Consider the following 20,382-nt stretch of genomic DNA (forward strand, 5'->3'; position numbering starts at 1 on the left):
CATAAACTGCTTTGCAATGTCATGCACATGTTAGCTAAAGGAAAAAAAAGATAATTTTAAAAACTATATTATTCCCAAACAGTGTATGTTTTTGGTTAGGTGATAATGAGGATTCAAAACCAAAATCTCAAAAAGGACTCCCTTTGGTTGTGCTAATTTTTCAGTGAATTAATCTCATGCAAGGAAGCTCTCTTCTTTGTTCTGCGCCATCTTTGCTCAGCCTGTGGGCTCCCAGCTTCGAGTCCTTTCCAGTCGCTTCCCTGGTGGTCCAGTGGTTAAGACTCTGTGCTTCCCCTGCAGGAGCATGGGTTCAGTCCTTAGTTGGGAAACTAAGTTCCCTTGCTGCAGCACTAGCAAAGGAAAAAAATCTCCCCATTCTACAGAGGTTGTTGTTGCAGTATTTTTGCCTTGACTGGGGTCTCTTTGGGACAGTCAATCAAGGATGCTTCACGGACTAGTTACAAGATCAGACAAACTCAGCTCCTCTACTTTCACCCTCGATTTCTGCCTGTCCCCTCCCCACTCCTTCTTCTGTAACACATTTGTGATTTGGTTTTGTCTTCACATTCAGTTCAAACAAGCACTTGTCACACTCGAAAATTTAGCCTACAGACCAATGGGGTCAAAAAAGAGATGTTGTCACCTACCTAGTGTTACTCGTCCAGCTGACAGAGCATCCTCAAACTGCTTTCCTAATTGAGGCAACTGTCTTAGTTAACAGCCCTGACTTGATGATCTTGCCATGTCAAACATTTTTATATCACATTCAGTGGCAATATTGGATTCATTTTTTTAAAATTTGCAGAATGTAGAAGAAATACTATACAAGATCAAGATATTCTGAAAGATCTTGATGTGCTATTGATATCCAGATGGCATTTCTTTTCCAAAACATCCCATAATTCTGTACTTTAACAAATTACATTTTTATAAAATGATGAAAGGTTAGATCCCCGAATACTTTTCCATCAAAATGTTTGTTTAGAAGTTCACATTGTAATCTTAAGGCTACAAGATATTTTGTTTTAAATAACCTTGAAATAATGTATATTTTAGTCTTGAAGCCACCTCCTCTGGTCCAAGGATCAAAGAAAAATGAAATTAATGTATTTAATTATACTTAAGATAGAAGTTAAAAATACAATGTGTCAAAATTGTGTGGGATGTACTGGAAAAGTGATTAGAGGGAAAATTATAGCCATATGCCTGACTAGAAACACAGAAGTGTTTAAAATCAATGATTAAACTTTTACCATGAGAAACTAGAGAAGGAAGGGCAAATTAAACTCATTGTAAGGGGAAGAGTGAAAATAATACAAATAAGAGAAAGATTTAAAGAAATAGAAGACAGATAACAATAGAAAAAATCAATAAAATAAAAGCTGGTTTCTATATATATAAAAAAAAAACTAGTAAAGCTGATCAATGCCTAACTAGCTTAATTAAGAAATAGAAAACAGAAATTACAGTATTGATAATAAAATAGGAAACAATATTATATAACCGATAAGCATGAAAAGGACACAGAAATCATTAAAAACCTTAAGCCAATAAGCTCAACAACTTTGTTGAACTACCGACATTCCATGGAAAGGAACATAAATTACCAAAACTTACAGAAGAGGAAATAGGAAATCTGAATAGTCCAATATTTATTAAAGAAATTAAATCAATAATTAAAAACCTTCCCCAAAGAAGCCCAAATGGCTTTCATCTGTGAATTCTATTGAACATTTAGGTTAGAAATAATAACAGTCTTAAATTAATCATACACACACACACACACACACACACACACACACACACACATATACACTTGACATCAGCTAAATTAAAGCTTTACTCACCAAACAAACCAAATGAAATAAACAGCAAAGCCACAAGGTACAGAATATTCTTAGTCATACATACATCCAACAAATGACTGGTGTCCTGGATGCACAAAGGACACTCATCTGGGCTTGAAGTCCTCCCTGTGGCAAGCTTTTCAGCAGCTTCTTATACAGTTAAGTATGTCCTTATCGTGTGACCTGAAAATTACATCTCTGTATGTTTACTTGAGCAAAGTAAAAATACAGAGCCACACACACAATGCACGCGAGGGTTCATGACAGCCTTTTTAAAAATAATAAGTGATCAAATCAGCTATAACCCAATACAAAATAAATTTCAAATAAATAAATAAATAACCACTAAGAGACCAGAAGACGGTCTATTCATAGAATAGAATACTGCTCAGCAACAAAAAAGCTTCCCTTGTAGCTCAGTCGGCAAAAATCTGCCTGCAGTGCAGGAGACCCAAGTTCAATCCCTGGGTTGGGAACATCCCTTGGAGAAAGAAATGGCAACCTACTCCAGTATCCTTGCCTGGAAAATCTCATGGAGGGGGGAGCCTGGTAGGCTGCAATCCATGGGGTCGCAAAGAGTCGGGAACCACTGAGCGACTAACACTTACTTACTTACAGCAACAAAAAGGAATGCATTACTGATGTGTGGAACACCCAGGATGAATCACAAGCCATGAAACTGACGCAAAGAAGTCAGACGCATGTGAGTAGATAGTGCCTGAGTCCATTTATCTGAACTCGCCCCCGCCCCTAAAAAACAGACAAAACTAGTCTGTTTCGTCTAGCACTAGTCTCTGGTGCTAGGAAACAGCCCAGTGACAGTCTATGGCACGGCAGGTGTTCAGTGGGGAGGGAGGAGTTGGGCACTTTTTGGGTTGATGGGAAAGTCCATTATCTTGTTTTGGTTGGTTGCTATATTTACTCGTTGTTGTTCAGTCATGAAGTCATGTCCGAGTCTTTGCGTGCCTGTGGACTGCAGCTTGGCAGGCTCCTCTGTCCTCCACTGTCTCCTGGATTGACTGGTTTGATCTCCTTGCTGTCCAAGGGACTCCCAAGAGTCTTCTCTAGCACATCATAGTGCCGAAGAATTGATGCCTTCAAACTGTGGTTGTTATATACAATTGTCAAGACTCATCTCACTGAACAGTCAAGAGCAATTCATCTCCTTTTACATAAATTAAACTTCAATAAAGAAAAACAATCACCTTTTGTGTCATATGGAATCATAACCCAGCTCAACAACTTGCTCCCCCCAATTCTCTAATAGAATTACATCAGAAATAAATAACAGCAGCAAAAAAATTCTATTGGTTGACTATGATAGAATCACCTTTCGACTTTCAGAGTACAGAGCTCTCATACTTCTATATTTGTACACATTCTGACGGTTTAGTAATTTTGCTCCCTCCACACAGACACACCGCATTTCAAATTCAGAGCTACTTTCAAAGGCCACCTTTGAGCTGCCTCTGGGATAAAGCTGCCTCAGTGGGATTTTATGTCCCTGGCTGAAATGCCACATCAAAAAACTGGACCCGAACATAGCCAGAAGTACCACTGAGCGGGCTCTGTCCACTAACACAGATGCTACTTAGAACCTATGCTTGAAGTGGCCAGTTTAAGTTCTGGAAGGTTGGCACAGTTGGGCCCTCTGTTTGAGGATGGTAGGGAGAAGAGGTAAATTATTGCATGTAAACATGAGAAAGTGTGTTTCTTCTCATTTTACTCTGCTGTTTCCTTTTAGTTTTTCCCACACTTGAAATATTATCATCGAACCTCAAGGAGGAGCCATCATCACATGGTTTCTCAGGGGCTCGTCTTCGCTCACTGCAAACAGAACCGACACTGCAGGTCTCGTGTCCGTTGCTTCTTTGGTTTGCTCACCTAATTACACCGACTATTTCATTGACCTTGGGGGCCAGGGGTCAGTGAATCACACACACCTTGTTTTCTGCCATGAGGCAAGACTCATTTTCATCGCCACGCATGGAGAAACATTTGCTATGTGTGAGGAACTTTGATATTATCTATACTATTTAATTTCTTTTTTTAAATGTTGGCATGAAACATGAAATTTTGTTCAGAGCCCATTAATGCATTTTAACCTACAATCTGAAAAACGTGCTTTCAAGTTTTACTCTCCAATGTGGTATCCAGGATTCAAATAGGGCTACTTTAACTGAAATTAAAATTAAATGAAATTTAAAATTCAGTCCTATAGTTGCACTGTGTACATTTAAGAACTCTGTGGTCACATGTGGCTAGTAGTTTCCATATTTGACAGCACAGATATAATGCATTTCCCTTATAGAAATTCCCACTGAAGAGTGCTCCCTTAAAGTAATTACAATGGTACTCACTTTGAAGGGTAAGAGAAGATGTTTATCATCATGATATTTGAGGCAGAAAAAAGTCTCTGGTTAGAGAGTCGTTCTTTACTTTGTTGCACTTAATTAAATACTGTGAAACACTAAACACTTTTGCTGATGTTATGATCATCTCTGTATCTTTATTTAGTCTCCCTATTATACTTTATGTGGAGGTACCTGGTGGCCGAGAGAGTAAAGCATCTGCCTGCAACGCGGGAGATCTGGGTTTGATCCCTGGGTCAGGAAGATCCCCTGGAGAAGGAAAAAGCAACCCACTCTAGTACTCTTGCCTGGAGCCCACGGAGGGAGAAGCCTGATAGGCTACAGTCCACGGGATAGCAAAGAGTCAGACACGACTGAGTGACTTCACTTTCACTTTCCTTTCACATACGCAAATGTAACTAAAGGAGCACTCTGAAAAGCAGAAGTCAGAGGCCACGATCACTTAAAACTTTCTCTGTGATTCTAGGGTGCAGAATTTATGGGTTCAATAAGCACTGCTAATATTAAAGCAATATTGTCTCAAATGCTCAAATGCAGTAATTCTTAAAGGATGAATGGAGCTCCAAAACTTACATTTATTAAAAAAAAAAAAAAAAGGAATGGGACCCAGGGGGTAGTTATTAAAAATGTAGTGGGGTCAGGCATCTATTTTTTTTTCGATAAAAGATGACTAAGAACTGGTAGCACAAAAAATATGTTGAACATATTTTCAATAGTTCTTAACATTCCTTGATAAAGGAAACAACCAATCTAAGCTTGGTCTAAGCTTTGAAAAGGATAATCATCTATCTTGAATGAGGCATGAAAAGATTCTTTGAGCTCACCCAAAGATATACAGTTCCATCCAACGAACATTTTTATTAATTTTTTTTATTGGAGTACAATTGCTATACAATGCTATATTAGTTTCTGTTGTACACTAAAGTAAATCAGCTATATGTATACTTATATCCCTTGCCTCTTGGACCTCCTTCCCACCTCACTCCCATCCCAGCCATCTAGGTCATCACAGAGCACCCAGTTAAGCTCCCTGTGCTTACAGCAGCTTCCCACCAGCTATTTATTTTACACACTGAAGTGTATTTATGTCAAACCTAATCTCTCAATTCATCCCACCCTCTTCTTCTCCTCTGGCCCACACATCATTCTCTATGTCTATGCTTTTATTCCTGGTCTGCAAATAGATTTATCTGTACCATATTTTTAAGTTCCACACATATGCATTAATATACATTACTTGTTTTTCTCTTTCTGACTTACTTCCCTCTGTATGATAATCTTTATTTTTATAATCTCTGGATGATTCTCATTTGCCCTGTAGTTTTACCATCACTGATAGAGTTTATTTGCATGTCAGAGTATATTAATATGTAATATTAAAGCTAAAAATTTCGTGTAGCTTCTCATATGAGAGGAGACTGTTTCTCCTCCATCCTTCATGTTTCTTTACAGGGGAGGAAACTTTTGTTCTCACTGGGGAGGAAACTTTTGTTCTCAATGAATGGGAGGAACACTTCTGTTCTGTTTAATTTTATTCCTATTCTCATTTCTTTCTGTGCAAGGAAGAATAGTTTTTCTGATTGGTGTTATTGGGAGAAAAAAAATTCGGCTTTTTTGTCTCAAGACTGTCTGTCACTTTGTGGGAGGCTGTTCTCGAAGGACACAGATCTTCTCTGTTGATCAGCCCAGTCATCTTACCAGAGCATGTCAGGGAATACCACCATGATGAATGCTCAAGCCACATTCTCCAGTTCAACCTTATTCACAGAAGGGATGATATTCATTCCTCATCCAATTGTTTCCAAACTCAGGAGCTTGACTCTCTACATCCTTAACTAACATGATGGCTAGGAATCAAACCCAGGTCAATGGCTTGGATTTAGTTCTGGAGGCTGTGGGATTATAGTTCTTCTTCTGTCTGCCCTCTGATGGAGAAGAGGCTTCTGCAAGCTTCCTGATAGGAGGGACTGGTTGTGGGGAAAACTGGGTCTCGCTCTGATGGGCAGGGCCTTGCTCAGTAAATCTTTAATCCAATTGTCTGCTAATGGGTGGGGCTGTGTTAAAGAGGACTTTCGTCAACACGTGTCTCCCAGGACTTTTGCTGCCAGTTCTCCTGTCCCTGCAGCAGGCCACCAGCAACCCATATGTCCAAAGGAGACCCTCAAACTCTGGGAGAGAGTGAGGGACAGGGAAGCCCAGCGTGCTGCTGTTTGTGGGGTCGCAAAGAGTTGGACACGAGTTAGTAACTGAATGACAGCTGCTTGGAAGGAAGTATGCTCAGTTCTAGAATTCACTTCTTTGACATCTACCTGCCCTGGTGCAGACACACATCTCCACCACTAAGTCATGTCTGACTCTGTGACCTATGGATTGCAGCATGCCAGGCTTCCCTGTCCTTCATCATCTCCCAGGATTTGCTCAGACTCATGGCCATTGAGTCAGTGATGCCATCTAGCCATCCCATCCTCTGTCATCCCCTTCTCCTCCTGCCTTCAATCTTACTGCTTCTTATACAAATAAAAAGTTTCTCCCTTCTTCCTCCTTGAATTGAAGAAATGTACCTGAGGAGTGGGAGTGTCCTCTTCACAGTAAAGGCGGAAGCCCTGCTTTGATGTGTGGAAGTGATGGGGGAGCAGTTTTTAGCTCAGTACCAGGAGAGTTTTTTTCTGAAAGTTAATCTAGATTTCACGGAGCAGCATTCAGCGTTGGTGAACATCTTCACAATTTCATATTCTGCTTTACTTTAGTCTTTGCCACAGACTATTCACGTCACTGGTCACAACAAGAGCTCATATTCAAGGAGTGGCCTGATTTTATAGCTTCTTACAAAACCATATATACTAGATACTCACTGAAATGGATCAAATGGAGAAGGAAATGACAACCCACTCCAGTATTCCTGCCTGGAGAATCCCCATGGACAGCAGAATCTGGCGGGCTACAGTCCATTGGGTCGCAAAGAATTGGGACACGACTGAGCGACTTCACTTTCACTTTCTTTCACTCGCTAAAATGGATCAAATGGAAATCTAACATCAAATATTATTATTATTACCACTAAGGCAAGATTCTGGTGTCAAACTGATTGACCTCTAGTATACAGCTGAAAACTATAGTAGCATTTTTTTTTAAGTATGTCAAAGCCTCTTTTCTTCAATTCCTCTTCCTGGAGTAACATTCCTTGTATCTGAGACCTCAAACAGCCTTTCAGTTAAAAACCTGAGTTCAGGACAGCGTTTTAATAAAAGGTTAACATTGAATAATTGTTAAAAACATGAGTGCTAAAGTTACTCTTGAGAGTGAAAATTATTTTCAAATGTTAATTAATTCAACTTTACAGGAATCCTGACAGGAAAAACAGCCAGTACAGAAAGCAGCAGCTCATCCGACCGCTTAACCCTCCTTCCAAAGGTTTTCCTATGGGAAATACTCAGAGGGTCCATCTTATAATGGCTCATAACTCGTCAGTTCTTCTCAAAGGGCTATTTTGACATCAAATTCACTTTGTGCACATCTTTAGCAGCAGCCCAAAGTGAGAGACTCCAAATGCTTTGCATGACAGTCCTGATAAGACTATGCCCAGAGAGTAAACAGAATGCTTGGTGTTTCAGTGCCCTCTGCAAAGGTTTATCAGATGAGAACCAAAGTCCTTATATCAACCCTTGTGTTCTTTTCCCTTTCAGTGGGAAAAGTCATAGTCTAGAGCAGCAGAAAGTTTTACAAAGCTTATCTGATTTCTGGTTCAGAGTCCCATTAAAAAAAAATAACATCAATCAATCAATTTTGAATAAGGTCAGTATGGAAGCTGACAAGGAGACATTGAGTGAGGAGATAAGACTTGTAAATTAAAGCAGAAGACTCTGCTAGGGCATCCTATAACATGTACACTTGTACATTGAAAATATGGACACTGTTTAAGCATAGCTGCCACATAGGTTCATGTCGTATCTATAAGGTATATATATATGTGTGTTACAAGTACATTTTGCATGTCTGTTGTGTTTAGAGGTGTAATCTATGCAGCAATTTGGAATCCAATTTTTAAAAAAGCTGGAAGTAAGCTTAAAATTTCAATCCCCCCACCATTTGTCAAGGCAAATGCCCCTGGAGGAGGAAATGGCAACCAGCTCCAGTATTCTTGCTGGGAAAAACCCCATGGACAGAGAAGTCTGGCAGGCTACAGTCCATGATATTGCAAAGAGTCTGACACGACTGAGCAACTGAGCACAGAAGCGAATGCATTCAACAATACCCTATCATCTCCTCCCCACATCAAAATACAAGTACTATGCAATTTGTAGCAATTTTATAAGGATTATATTGAGGCAAAAGTGTAAAACGCACAGTGAAGCTGGATTAACATCCAACACATAGTAGCTGTGTAATAATTGTATATTGCTTTCTTTTAACATGAAGAAGTAGTCAAGGACAAAACAAAATCTTTTTTAGATTACTTGGATAAAAAGAAATATTTTCCATGATAATATCTTTGTACTCAGGCTTCATAAGAATAATCTCTTAAAGTTCTGGTTTGAACTCTGTAAATCCAAAGTTTTCTGTAGTTTCATGATTTACAATAATAACTTTTGCTGTTACTATATAATGCCTTACTGTACTAATGACCTCATAATTCAACAATATTATATCAATTACTTTTATAAAATCTCCAATTGAAAAATTATGAACTTAAACTTTAGGAATGGTTCAAATTTGGCAAATGTAGATGGAAACAGTTTTTAGTCATCTCTAATATAGATCTGTAACATTCTGTTCTAAAACCTATTTGAATTCCAATACTGAAAGTAATTTCTTTTCATTTCCACTAAAATTACAGATTTTAAAAATTTACACAGCAGTTGAAAATTGCCTCATATTTTAAAACATCAATAAAATTCATGAATATCATATAAAGTCATAGCCCAAAGGGTATCCAGGGAATAGAGGTTATAGCATTCTGTTTTAGGAATTGAAAATTAGACTCCAATCATTGAACTAAATCAACAGTTAAGCCATGACTTGGCAATGACTCCGATTAGGGCAGTTCTAAGGGAAGCCATGGAAAATACAGCTATTTAATAATATCTTAATGATCTGTGCTTTTCCCCAATTCAGAGGACCTATTTCAAGTCCTTATGTGATTATACTTTACCTTACAGCTGCCAAATCTCCTCTGGTGCATGTTCAGTCACTTCGGTCATGTCTGACTCTTTGCGACCCTATGGACTATGGTCTGTCAGGCTCCTCAGGCCATGTGATTCTCTAGGCAAGAATACTGGAGGTAGGTTGCCATGCCCTCCTTCAGAAGATCTTCCCGACCAAGCGATTGACCCAAGTCTCCTGCATTGCAGGCAGATTCTTTACCTTTGAGCCACCAGTGAAGACCCCTCTTGGTGAAGGATAAATTCCCATTTACTAATAAGATGCACATTTAGGTTTAGAAGTAGATCTGGGAAGTTCAAGGCAAGTAGCAGTGACAGATTTTATTTTCCTGGGCTCCAAAATCAATGTAAATGGTGATTACAGCCATGAAATTAAAAGCCGTTTGCTTCTTGGAAGGAAAGCTATGAAAAGCCTAGACATCATATTAAAAAACAAAGGCATCACTTTGCCAACAAAGGTCCATATAGTAAAAGCTATGGTTTTTCCAGTAGTCATGTGTGTTTGTGAGAGTTGGACCATAAAGAACGTTGAGACCAAAGAATGATGCTCTTGAATTGTGGTGTTAAACAAGACTCTTGAGAGTCCCTTGGACAGCAAGGAGATTAAACTAATCAGTCCTAAAGGAAACGAACCATGAATATTCATTGGAAAGACTGAGGCTGAAGCTGAAGCTCTAATCCTTTAGCCACCAGAGCCAAAGGGCCGACTCATTGGAAAAAACCCAGATGCTGGGAAAGATTGAAGGCAAAAGGAGAAGGGGATGACAGAGATGAGATGGTTAGATAGCATCATGGATTCAACTGACACACGAATCTGAGCAAACTCTGGGAGATGGTGAAGACAGAGGAGCTTGATGTGCTGCATTTCATAGGGTCTCAAAGAGTCGGACAAAACTTAGCGACTGAACAATAACAGCAAGGCACAGCTTCCAAATTTCTTTCTTAGTCACATGAGACACGCTTTGTCTCTGGATGGTTAACTGCCAAGACACACACAAAATTCCTTTGTCTCAGGGAAGTTATAATTTCATCCAAAAACTTTATTGTTGTTTACAATCCTCTGGTCATGTTGCCTAAAGCAGTCTACAGGATCAGGTTTAATAACAGAAATTATGATAATAAAACCAAAACCAGATGCAAACCATTAATTTGTACATTTTCTCTAAAGAAGACTGACCAGTTGGTACATGATACCTCCCTTGTATGTTTCAAAATCCCAGCATGGAAATGCATTAATCAGTCTATATTTTATTCTAATATGGCCAAGGATTAGCACTGTGGTTCCAGGTGTCCCCCAGAGATAAGCACAGGTAGAAATAGACTAGCTGAGATTAACTGTGTAATTGCACTCTAGCTTTATAACCCCTGGCAAATTGCCCAGGCTCAATGCGATTCAAATTCTTCATATTCAAAATAATAAAACTAATAACTAAAGTAATACAATCATGTCATGCTTAAATGCAATAAAGTGTGTAAATTGCTATGATCAGTGTCAGGCAAGTAGTAAACAAATATTAAAAATAAAATGGCACTGCAATACATATTGTGTATGTGCCACAAGCAGAGCGCTATCTTAGGCTGGTGATGTCATGCTGACACCTTAATTCGGCTTAGTGACTCACCCATCTCCTACTGGAAATCAATCTGTGAGTGAATTCAGGGAGGAAATGTGCAAGAAGTCCAGAATCATGAACTTTACCTACATTTTTATCTGCAGGCCATTTCTTTCACTTCGGTTGTTTCTCCAAATTTTGATTTTATTCTTTTTTGCTGAATGTGTGTGTCTATGTACACAGAACTCTCTTGTCATAGAGCTATAACTCTGTGGAGAGAAAAGATATGCATAGGTGTATGCGTAACTCAGTTTTAAACAAGAGCTTCAAATAAAAATAATATCTATTTTTAAAATTAGAAAATAAAGGATTATCTTCAAAGGATAATCAAAGTCCTGTCCTCAAAAGTTAATCAAATTTAATTTTTCTCAAAGGTACATGGGCAATGATAATTTCTAGTACTCACCCTATCCTTTTGGTCATTAATCATAATTCATGTTGAATTCCTCACATGGCTAAAGAGCATTTGACATAAAACAGCACACATATAGTCTGTGTGTTCTGCTACTTCTATCTCTTGAAAGGGGTCGTAGTCTGCCCTTACCCATGTGTCTTTATGTTTAGAAAGGAGTCTTGTGAATTGAGTGCCTTGCTTGACCTTCTAGAATAATGGCCTGTGGATGAAATGGGGGCAAATTAAACCGAGGTTCTTTCCATGCCAGTCTTGATGTGTGCCAAATATGACACACCAAATACACATAGGCAATATGATAAAGTAAAAGCTGCACTGGCTTTACACAACTGGATAAACTATTTTCAAAAAGTTACTGCTATGACTCCCTTTTCTCAAGTGCAGTTCAGTTCAGTCACTCAGTCGTGTCTAACTCTTTGCAACCCCATGAATTGCAGCACGCCAGGCCTCCCTGTCCATCATCAACTCCCGGAGTTCACTCAAACTCACGCCCATCAAGTCGATGATGCCATCCAGCCATCTCATCCTCTGTCGTCCCCTTTTCCCCCTGCCCCCAATCTCTCCCATCATCAGAGTCTTTTCCAATGAGTCAACTCTTCGCATGAGGTGGCCGAAGTACTGGAGTTTCAGCTTTAGCATCATTCCTTCCAAAGAAATCCCAGGCCAGGGCTGACCTCCTTCTGAATGGACTGGTTGGATCTCCTTGCAGTCCAAGGGACTCTCAAGAGTCTTCTCCAACACCACAGTTCAAAAGCATCAATTCTTAGCTGTTCAGCTTTCTTTACAGTCCAACTCTCACATCCATACATAACTACTGGAAAAACCATAGTCTTGACTAGATGGACCTTTTTTGGCAAAGTAATATCTCTGTTTTTGAATATGCTATCTAGGTTGGTCATAACTTTCCTTCCAAGGAGTAAGTGTCTTTTAATTTCATGGCAGCAATCACCATCTGCAGTGATTTTGGAGCCCCCCAAAATAAATTTTGACACTGTTTCCCCATCTATTTCTCATGAAGTGATGGGACTGGATGCCATGATCTTAGTTTTCTGAATATTGAGCTTTAAGCCAACTTTTTCACTCTCCTCTTTCACTTTCATCAAGAGGCTTTTTAGTTTCTCTTCACGCTTCTTGGCCTTTTGGCTACGATCAAGTGGTGGCTTAGACGGAAAGCGTCTGTCTACAATGTGGGAGACCTGGGTTCCATCCCTGGGTCGGGAAGTTCCCTGGAGAAGGAAACGGCAACCCCTCCAGTACTCTTGCCTAGAAAATCCCATGGATGGAGGAGCCTGGTGCCCATGGGGTCGCAAAGAGTTGGACATGACTGAGCAACTTCACTTTTCACTTCTGCCATAAGGGTGGTGTCATGTGCATGACTGAGGTTATTGATATTCTCCCAGCAATCTTGATTCCAGCTTGTGCTTCCTCTAGCCCAGCGTTTCTCATGATGTACCCTGTACGTAAGTTAAATGAGCAAAGTGACATTATGCAGCCTCGACGTACTCCTTTTCCTATTTGGAACCAGTTCACATGAAATTCCAACTTGTAAACCAAGTACAGATGAAATGCTCTTGTTAGAGCAAAGATTTGAGGCCTTGAGTGTAGGCCCAGTAGGGGCATTAATTCAAAAAATCTTTAAACTAGAGCTACTCTATGGGTTCAAACTCTCATAGAAAATCAATAAATAACAACAGTAACAACAATAATAATATGCAATGTTATCTTATGTTCACTTGCTCCTTGGAAGAAAAGCTATGACAAGCCTAGACAGCATATCCGGAAACAGAGACACCACTTTGCCAACAAATGTTCATATAATCAGAGCTATGGTTTTTCCAGTAGTTATGTATGGATGTGAGAGTTGGACCATAAAGAAAGCTAAGTGCCTAAGAATCTATGCTTTCAAACTGTGGTGTTGGAGAAGACTCTGGAAAGGCTCTTGGACTTCAAGGAGATTAAACCAGTCAATTCTAAAGGAAATCAATCCTGAATATTCATTGAAAGGACTGATGCTACACATGAAGCTCCAGTACTTTGGCCACCTGATCTGAAGAGAGGACTCAATGGAAAAGACTCTGATGTTGGGAAAGATTAAGGGCAGGAGGAGAAGTGGAAAACAGAGGATGAGATAGTTGGATGCTATCACCAACTCAATGGACATGAGTTTGAACAAACTCCAGGAGATGATGAAAGACAGGGAAGCCTGGCATGTTGCAGTCCATGGGGTTGCAAAGAGTTGGACACGACTGAACAACAACAACATTTTATGTCCTGTTCTAAGTCAGAGCTAGAAGAAACCTTAGCAGCCATGTTCGGGAGGTCAGAAGCTCACACACATTTAGCACTGTGTGTAAAACACAAGCATGTCCCACTTTGAAGAGGCAGAATGTGGTCTTCATGGTTGAGCACATACATCACAACTCATTTTATTTTAATTTATTTTAATTGGAGGCCAATTACTTTACAATATTGTGGTGGTTTTTGCCATACATTCACATGAATCAGCTGTTTGTGTACATGTGTTCCCCATCCTGATCCTCCTTCCCCATCCCATCCCTCAAGGTCATCCCAGTGCACCAGCCCTGAGCACCAAGTCTCATGCTTCGAACCTGGAATATCAATCTATTTCATATATAATAGACATGTTTTAATGCTAATCTCTCAAATCATCTCACCCTCACCTTCTCCGACAGAGTCCAAAAGTCTGTTCTTTATATCTGTGTCTCTTTTGCTGTCTCGCATATAGGGTCATTATTATCATCTTTCTAAATTCCATATATATGTATTAATACACTGCATTGGTGTTTCTCTTCCTGACTTACTTCACTCTGTATAATAGGTTCCAGTTTCATCCACCTCATTAGAACTGATTCAAATGTGTTATTTTTGATGGCTGAGTAATATCCAATTGTGTATATGTACCACAGCTTTCTTATCCATTTATCTGCCAATGAACATCTAGGTTGCTTCGATGTCCTGGCTATTGTAAACAGTGCCGTGATGAACATTAGGTTTCACACGTCTCTTTCAATTCTGGTTACCTTGGTATGTATGCCCAGCAGTGGGATTGCTGGGTGGTATGGCAGTTCTATTTCCAGATTTTTAAGGAGTCTCCACACTGTTCTCCATAGTGGCTGTAACAGGTTATATTCTCACCAACAGTGTAAGAGGGTTCTTCTCTGCACCCTCTCCAACATTTATTGTTTGTAGACTTTGATAGCAGCAATTCTGATCTGTGTGAGATGGTACCTCATTGTGGTTTTGATTTGCGTTTCTCTGATAGTGAGTGATGTTGAGCATCTTTTCATGTGTTGGTTAGCCATCTGTATGTCTCCTTTGGAGAAATGTCTGTTTAGTTTTTTGGCCCATTTTTTGATTGGGTCATTTATTTTTCTGGAATTGAGCTGCAGGAGTTGCTTGTATATTTTTGAGATTAGTTCTTTGTCAGTTGTTTCATTTGCTATTATTTTCTCCCATTCTGAAGGCTGTCTTTTCACCTTGCTTATAGTTTCCTTCATTATGCAAAAGCTTATAAGTTTAATTAGGTCCCATTTGTTTATTTTTGCCTTTATTTCCATTACTCCTGGAGGTGGGTCATAGAGGATCCTGCTGTGATTTATGTTAGAGAGTGTTTTGACTATGTTTTCCTCTAGGAGTTTTATAGATTCTGGTCTTACATTTAGATCTTTATTCCATTTTGAGTTTATTTTTGTGTATGGTGTTAGAAATTGTTCTAGTTTCATTCTTTTACAAGTGGTTGACCAGTTTTCCCAGCACCACTTGTAAAAGAGATTGTCTTTTCTTCATTGTATATTCTTGCCTCCTTTGTCAAAGATAAGGTGTACATAGGTGCATGGATTTATCTCTGGGCTTTCTATTTTGTTCCATTGATCTATATTTCTGTCTTTGTGACAGTACCATACTGTCTTGATGACTGTTGCTCTGTAGTAGAGCCTGAGTCAGGCAGGTTGATTCCTCCAGTTCCATTCTTCTTTCTCAAGATTGCTTTGACTATTCCAAGCTTTTTGTATTTCCATACAAATTGTGAAATTATTTGTTCTAGTTCTGTGAAAAATACCATTGGTAGCTTGATAGGGATTGCATTGAATCCATAGATTGTTTTGGGTAGTATACTCATTTTCACTATGTTGATTCTTCCAATCCATGAACATAGTATATTTCTCCATCTATTTGTGTCCTCTTTGATTTCTTTCATGTTTTATAGTTTTCTATATATAGGTCTTTTGTTTCTTAGGTAGATATATTCCTAAGTATTTTATTCTTTTTGTTGCAATGGTGAATGGGATTGTTTCCTTAATTTCTCTTTCTGCTTTCTTTTTAGTGCATAGAAATGCAAGGGATTTCTGTGTGTTAATTTTATATCCTGCAACTTTACTATATTCATTGATTAGCTCTAGTAATTTTCTCGTTGAGTCTTTAGGGTTTTCTATGTAGAGGATCATGTCATCTACAAACAGTGAGAATTTTACTTCTTCTTTTCCAGTCTGGATTCTTTTATTTCTTTTTCTTCTCTGATTGCTGTGGCTAAAACTTCCAAAACTATGCTGAATAGTAGTGGTCAGAGTGGGCATCCTTGTCTTGTTCCTGACTGTAGGGGAAAGGCTTTCAATTTTTCACCATTGAGGATAATGTTTGCTGTGGGTTTATCATACATGGCTTTTATTATGTTGAGGTATTATGTTGAGGTTCCTTCTGTTCCTGCTTTCTGGAGCATTTTTATCATAACTGGATGTTGAATTTTGTCAAAGGCTTTCTCTGCATCTGTTGGGATAATCATAGGATTTTTACCTTTTAATCTGTTAATGTGGTATATCATTTTGATTGATTTGCTGATATTGAAGACTCCTTGCATCCCTGGGATAAAGCCCACTTGGTCATGATGTATGATCTTTTTAATGTGTTGTTGGATTCTGTTTGCTAGAATTTTGTTAAGGATTTTTGCATCTATGTTCATCAGTGATATTGGCCTGTAGTTTTCTTTTTTTGTGGCATCCTTGTCTGGTTTTTGTATTAGGATTATGGTGGCCTCATAGAATGAGTTTGAAAGTTTACATCCCTCTGCAATTTTCTGCAAGAGTTTGGGTAGGATAGGTGTTAGCTCTTCTCTAAACTTTTGGTAGATGCGTTCCCAAAAGAAGTAAATTACAGTAATGAAAAAATAAAAATAAAAAATAAACTTTTGGTAGAATTCAGCTGTGAAGCCATCAGGTCTTGGGCTTTTGTTTGTTGGAAGATTTCTGATTACAGTTTTGATTTTTGTGCTTGTGATGGTTCTGTTAAGATTTTCTATTTCTTCCTGGTTCAGTTTGGAAAGTTGTACTTTTCTAAGAATTTGTCCATTTCTTCCAAATTGTCTGTTTTATTGGCATATAGTTGCTTATAATAGTCTCTTATGATCCTTTGTATTTCCGTTGTCTGTTGTGATGTCTCCATTTTCATTTCTAATTTTGTTGATTTGATTCTTCTCCCTTTTTTTCTTGATGAGTCTGGCTAATGGTTTGTCTATTTTATTTATCTTTTCAAAGAACCAGCTTTTAGCTTTGTGGATTTTGGCTATGGTGTCCTTTGTTTTTTTTGCATTTCAGTTCAGTTCAGTAGCTCATTCATGTCCGACTCTGCGACCCCATGAATCACAGCACGCCAGGCCTCCCTGTCCATCACCAACTCCTGGAGTTCACTCATAGTCACATCCATTGAGTCGGTGAAGCCATCCAGCCATCTCATCCTCTGTCTTCCCCTTCTCCTCCTGCCCTCAATCCCTCCCAGCATCAGAGTCTTTCCCAATGAGTCAACTCTTCACATGAGGTGGCCAAAATACTAGAGTTTCAGCTTTAGCATCATTCCTTCCAAAGAACACCCAGGGTTGATCTTTAGAACGGACTGGTTGGATCTCCTTTCACTCCAAGGGACTCTCAAGAGTCTTCTCCGACACCACAGTTCAAAACCATCAGTTCTTCACTGCTCAGCTTTCTTCACAGTTCAACTCTCACATCCATGCATGACCCCTGGAAAAACCATAACCTTGACTAGACAGACCTCTGTTGGCAAAGTAATGCCTCTGCTTTTCAACATGCTATCTAGGTTGGTCATCACTTTTCTTCCAAGGAGTAAGAGTCTTTTAATTTCATGGCTGCAGTCACCATCTGCCCTAATTTGTATGATTTCTTTCCTTCTACTAACCCGGGGATGCTTCATTTCTTCTTTTTCTAGTTACTTTAGGTGTAGAGCTAGGTTATTTATTTGATTTTTCTCCTGTTTCTTGAGGTAGGTTTGTATTGCTATGAACCTTCCCCTTAGTACTGCTTTTACTGAATCCCATAGGTTTTGGGTTGTTGTGTTTTCATTTTCTTTCATTTCTATGCATATTTTGATTTATTCTGTGATTTGTTGGTTATTCATAAGTGTCTTGTTTAGCCTCCATATATTTGTATTTTTAATAATTTTTTTTCCTGTAGTTGACATCTTACCACATTGTGATCAGAAAAGATGCTTGAGATAATTTCAATTTTTTTTTTTCTAATTTACCAAGGCTAGATTTATTGCCCCAAATGTGATCTGTCCTGGAGAATGTTCCATGTGCACCTGAGAAAAAGGTGAAATTCATTGTTCTGGAGTGAAATGTCCTATAGATATCAATTAGGTCTAACTGGTCCATTGTATCATTTAAAGTTTGTGCTTCTTTGCTAATTTGCTGTTTAGTTGATCTATCCATATGTGTGAATGGGGTATTAAAGTCTCCCACTAATATTGTGTTACTGTTAATTTCCCCTTTCATAATTGCTAGCATTTGCCTTACATATTGTGTAGCTCTTATGTTGGGTGCATATATATTTATAATTGTTATATTTTCTTCTTGGATTGATCCTTTGATCATTATGTAGTGTCCCTTTTTGTCTCCTTTCATGGCCTTTATTTCAAAGTCTAATTTTTTCTGATATGAGTATTGCTACGCCTGCTTTCTTTTGGTCTCCATTTGCATGAAATATCTTTTTCCAGCCCTTCACTTTCCGTCTGTTTTTGTCCCTAGGTTTGAGGTGGGTCTCTTGTAGACAGCATATATAGGAGTCTTGTTTTTGTCTTTTGGTTGGGGCATTCAACCCATTTACATTTAAGGTAATTATTGATAAGTATGATCCCATTACCATTTACTTTATTGTTTTGGGTTTGAGTTTATAAACCTTTTCTGTGTTTCCTGTCTAGAGAAGATCCTTTAGGATTTGTTAAAGTGTTGGTTTGGTGGTGCTGAATTCTCTCAGCTTTTGCTTGTCTGTAAAGCTTTTGATTTCTCCTTCATATTTGAGTGAGATCCTTGCTGGGTAAGGATCATTACTACAACACAGTAATCTGGGTTGTAGGTTTTTCTCTGTCATTACTTTAAGTATGTCCTGCCATTCCCTTTTGGCTTGAAGAGTTTCTATTGAAAGATCAGCTGTTATCCTTATGGGCATCCCTTGTGAGTTATTTGTTGTTTTTCCCTTGCTGCTTTTAATATTTGTTCTTTGTGTTTGATCTTCATTAATTTGATTAATATGAGTCTTGGGGTGTTTCGCCTTGGGTTTATCCTGTTTGGGACTCTCTGGGCTTCTTGGACTTGGGTGGCTATTTTCTTCCCCATTTGAGGGAAGTTGTCAACTCTTATCTCCTCAAGTATTTTCTCATGGACTTTCTTTGTGTCTTCTTCATCTGGGACTCCTATGATTCGAATGTTGGGGCATTTAACATTGTCCCAGAAGTCTCTGAAGTTGTCCTCATTTCTATTCTTTTTCTTTTTTCTTCTTTGATTCATTTATTTCCACCATTCTATTTTCTACCTCACTTATCCTATCTTCTGCCTCAGTTATTCTACTGTTGGTTCCCTCCAGAGTGCTTTTCATCTCAGTTATTGCATTATTCATTATTGATTGACTCTTTTTTATTTCTTCTAGGTCCTTGTTAAATTTTTCTTGAATCTTCTCAATCCTTGTTTTCAGACTATTTATCTGTAACTCCATTTTGTTTTCAAAATTTTGGATCATTTTTACTATCATTATTCTGAATTTTTTTCAGGCAGACTCCCTATCTCCTCCTCTTTTGTTTGGTTTGGTGGAGTTTTATCATGTTCCTTTACGTGCTGAATATTTCTCTCCTTTTTCATCTTGTTTAGGTTGCTGTGCTTGGGGTGGCCTTTCTGTATGCTGGAAGTTTGTGGTTCCTCTTTATTGTGGAGGTTCCTCCCTGTGGGTGGGGATGGTTGAGTGGCTTGTCAAGGTTTCCTGGTTAAGGGAAGCTTGCTTTGGTGTTCTGGTGGGTGGAGCTTGATCTCTTCTCTCTGGAGTGCAATGAAGTGTCCAGTAGTGAGTTTTGAGGTGTCTGTGGGTTTGGTGTGACTTTTGGCTGCCTGATTTTGTGCTCAGGGTTATGTTCTTGTGTTGTTGGAGAATTAGCTTGGTTTGTCTTGCTCCAAAAATTGTTGGCTCTTGGGTGGATCTTGGTTTTAGTGTAGGTATGGAGGCTTTTGGATGAGCTTTTGTCGATTAATGTTCCCTGGAGTCAGGAATTTTCTTGTGTTCTCAAGTTTTGGATTGAAACCTCCTGCCTCTGGCTTTCAGTCTTATTCTTACAGTAGCCTCAAGACTTCTCCCTCCATACAGCACCAGTGATAGAACATCAAGGTTAATGGTGAAAAGATTCTCCACAGTGGGGGACACCCAGAGAGGTTCACAGAATTATATGGAGAAGAGAAGAGGGAGGGGGGAGATAGAGTTGACCAGGAGGAGAAGAGAGGGAATCAAAAGGGGAGAGAGCAATCTAGCCAGTAATCAATTCTCTATTTGCTCTCCACAGTCTGGAACACTCAGAGAGGTTCACAGAGTTCCATAAAGAGAAGAGGGAGGAAGGAGATAGAGGTGACCAGGAGGAGAGGAGGGGAAGTCAAAAGGAGAGAGACCAGTTTAGCCTGTGACCAGTTCCTTTCATATT

General features: G+C 39.0%; 1 pseudogene; it reads right to left on the reverse strand.

Moving 5' to 3' along the window:
* Nucleotides 1-20,382, reverse strand: part of LOC120855169 — a 174,190-nt pseudogene that overhangs the window by 12,174 nt on the left and 141,634 nt on the right.

This window comes from Oryx dammah, unplaced genomic scaffold (assembly GCF_014754425.2).
Source record: "Oryx dammah isolate SB20612 unplaced genomic scaffold, SCBI_Odam_1.1 HiC_scaffold_27, whole genome shotgun sequence".
NCBI lineage: Eukaryota > Metazoa > Chordata > Mammalia > Artiodactyla > Bovidae > Oryx > Oryx dammah.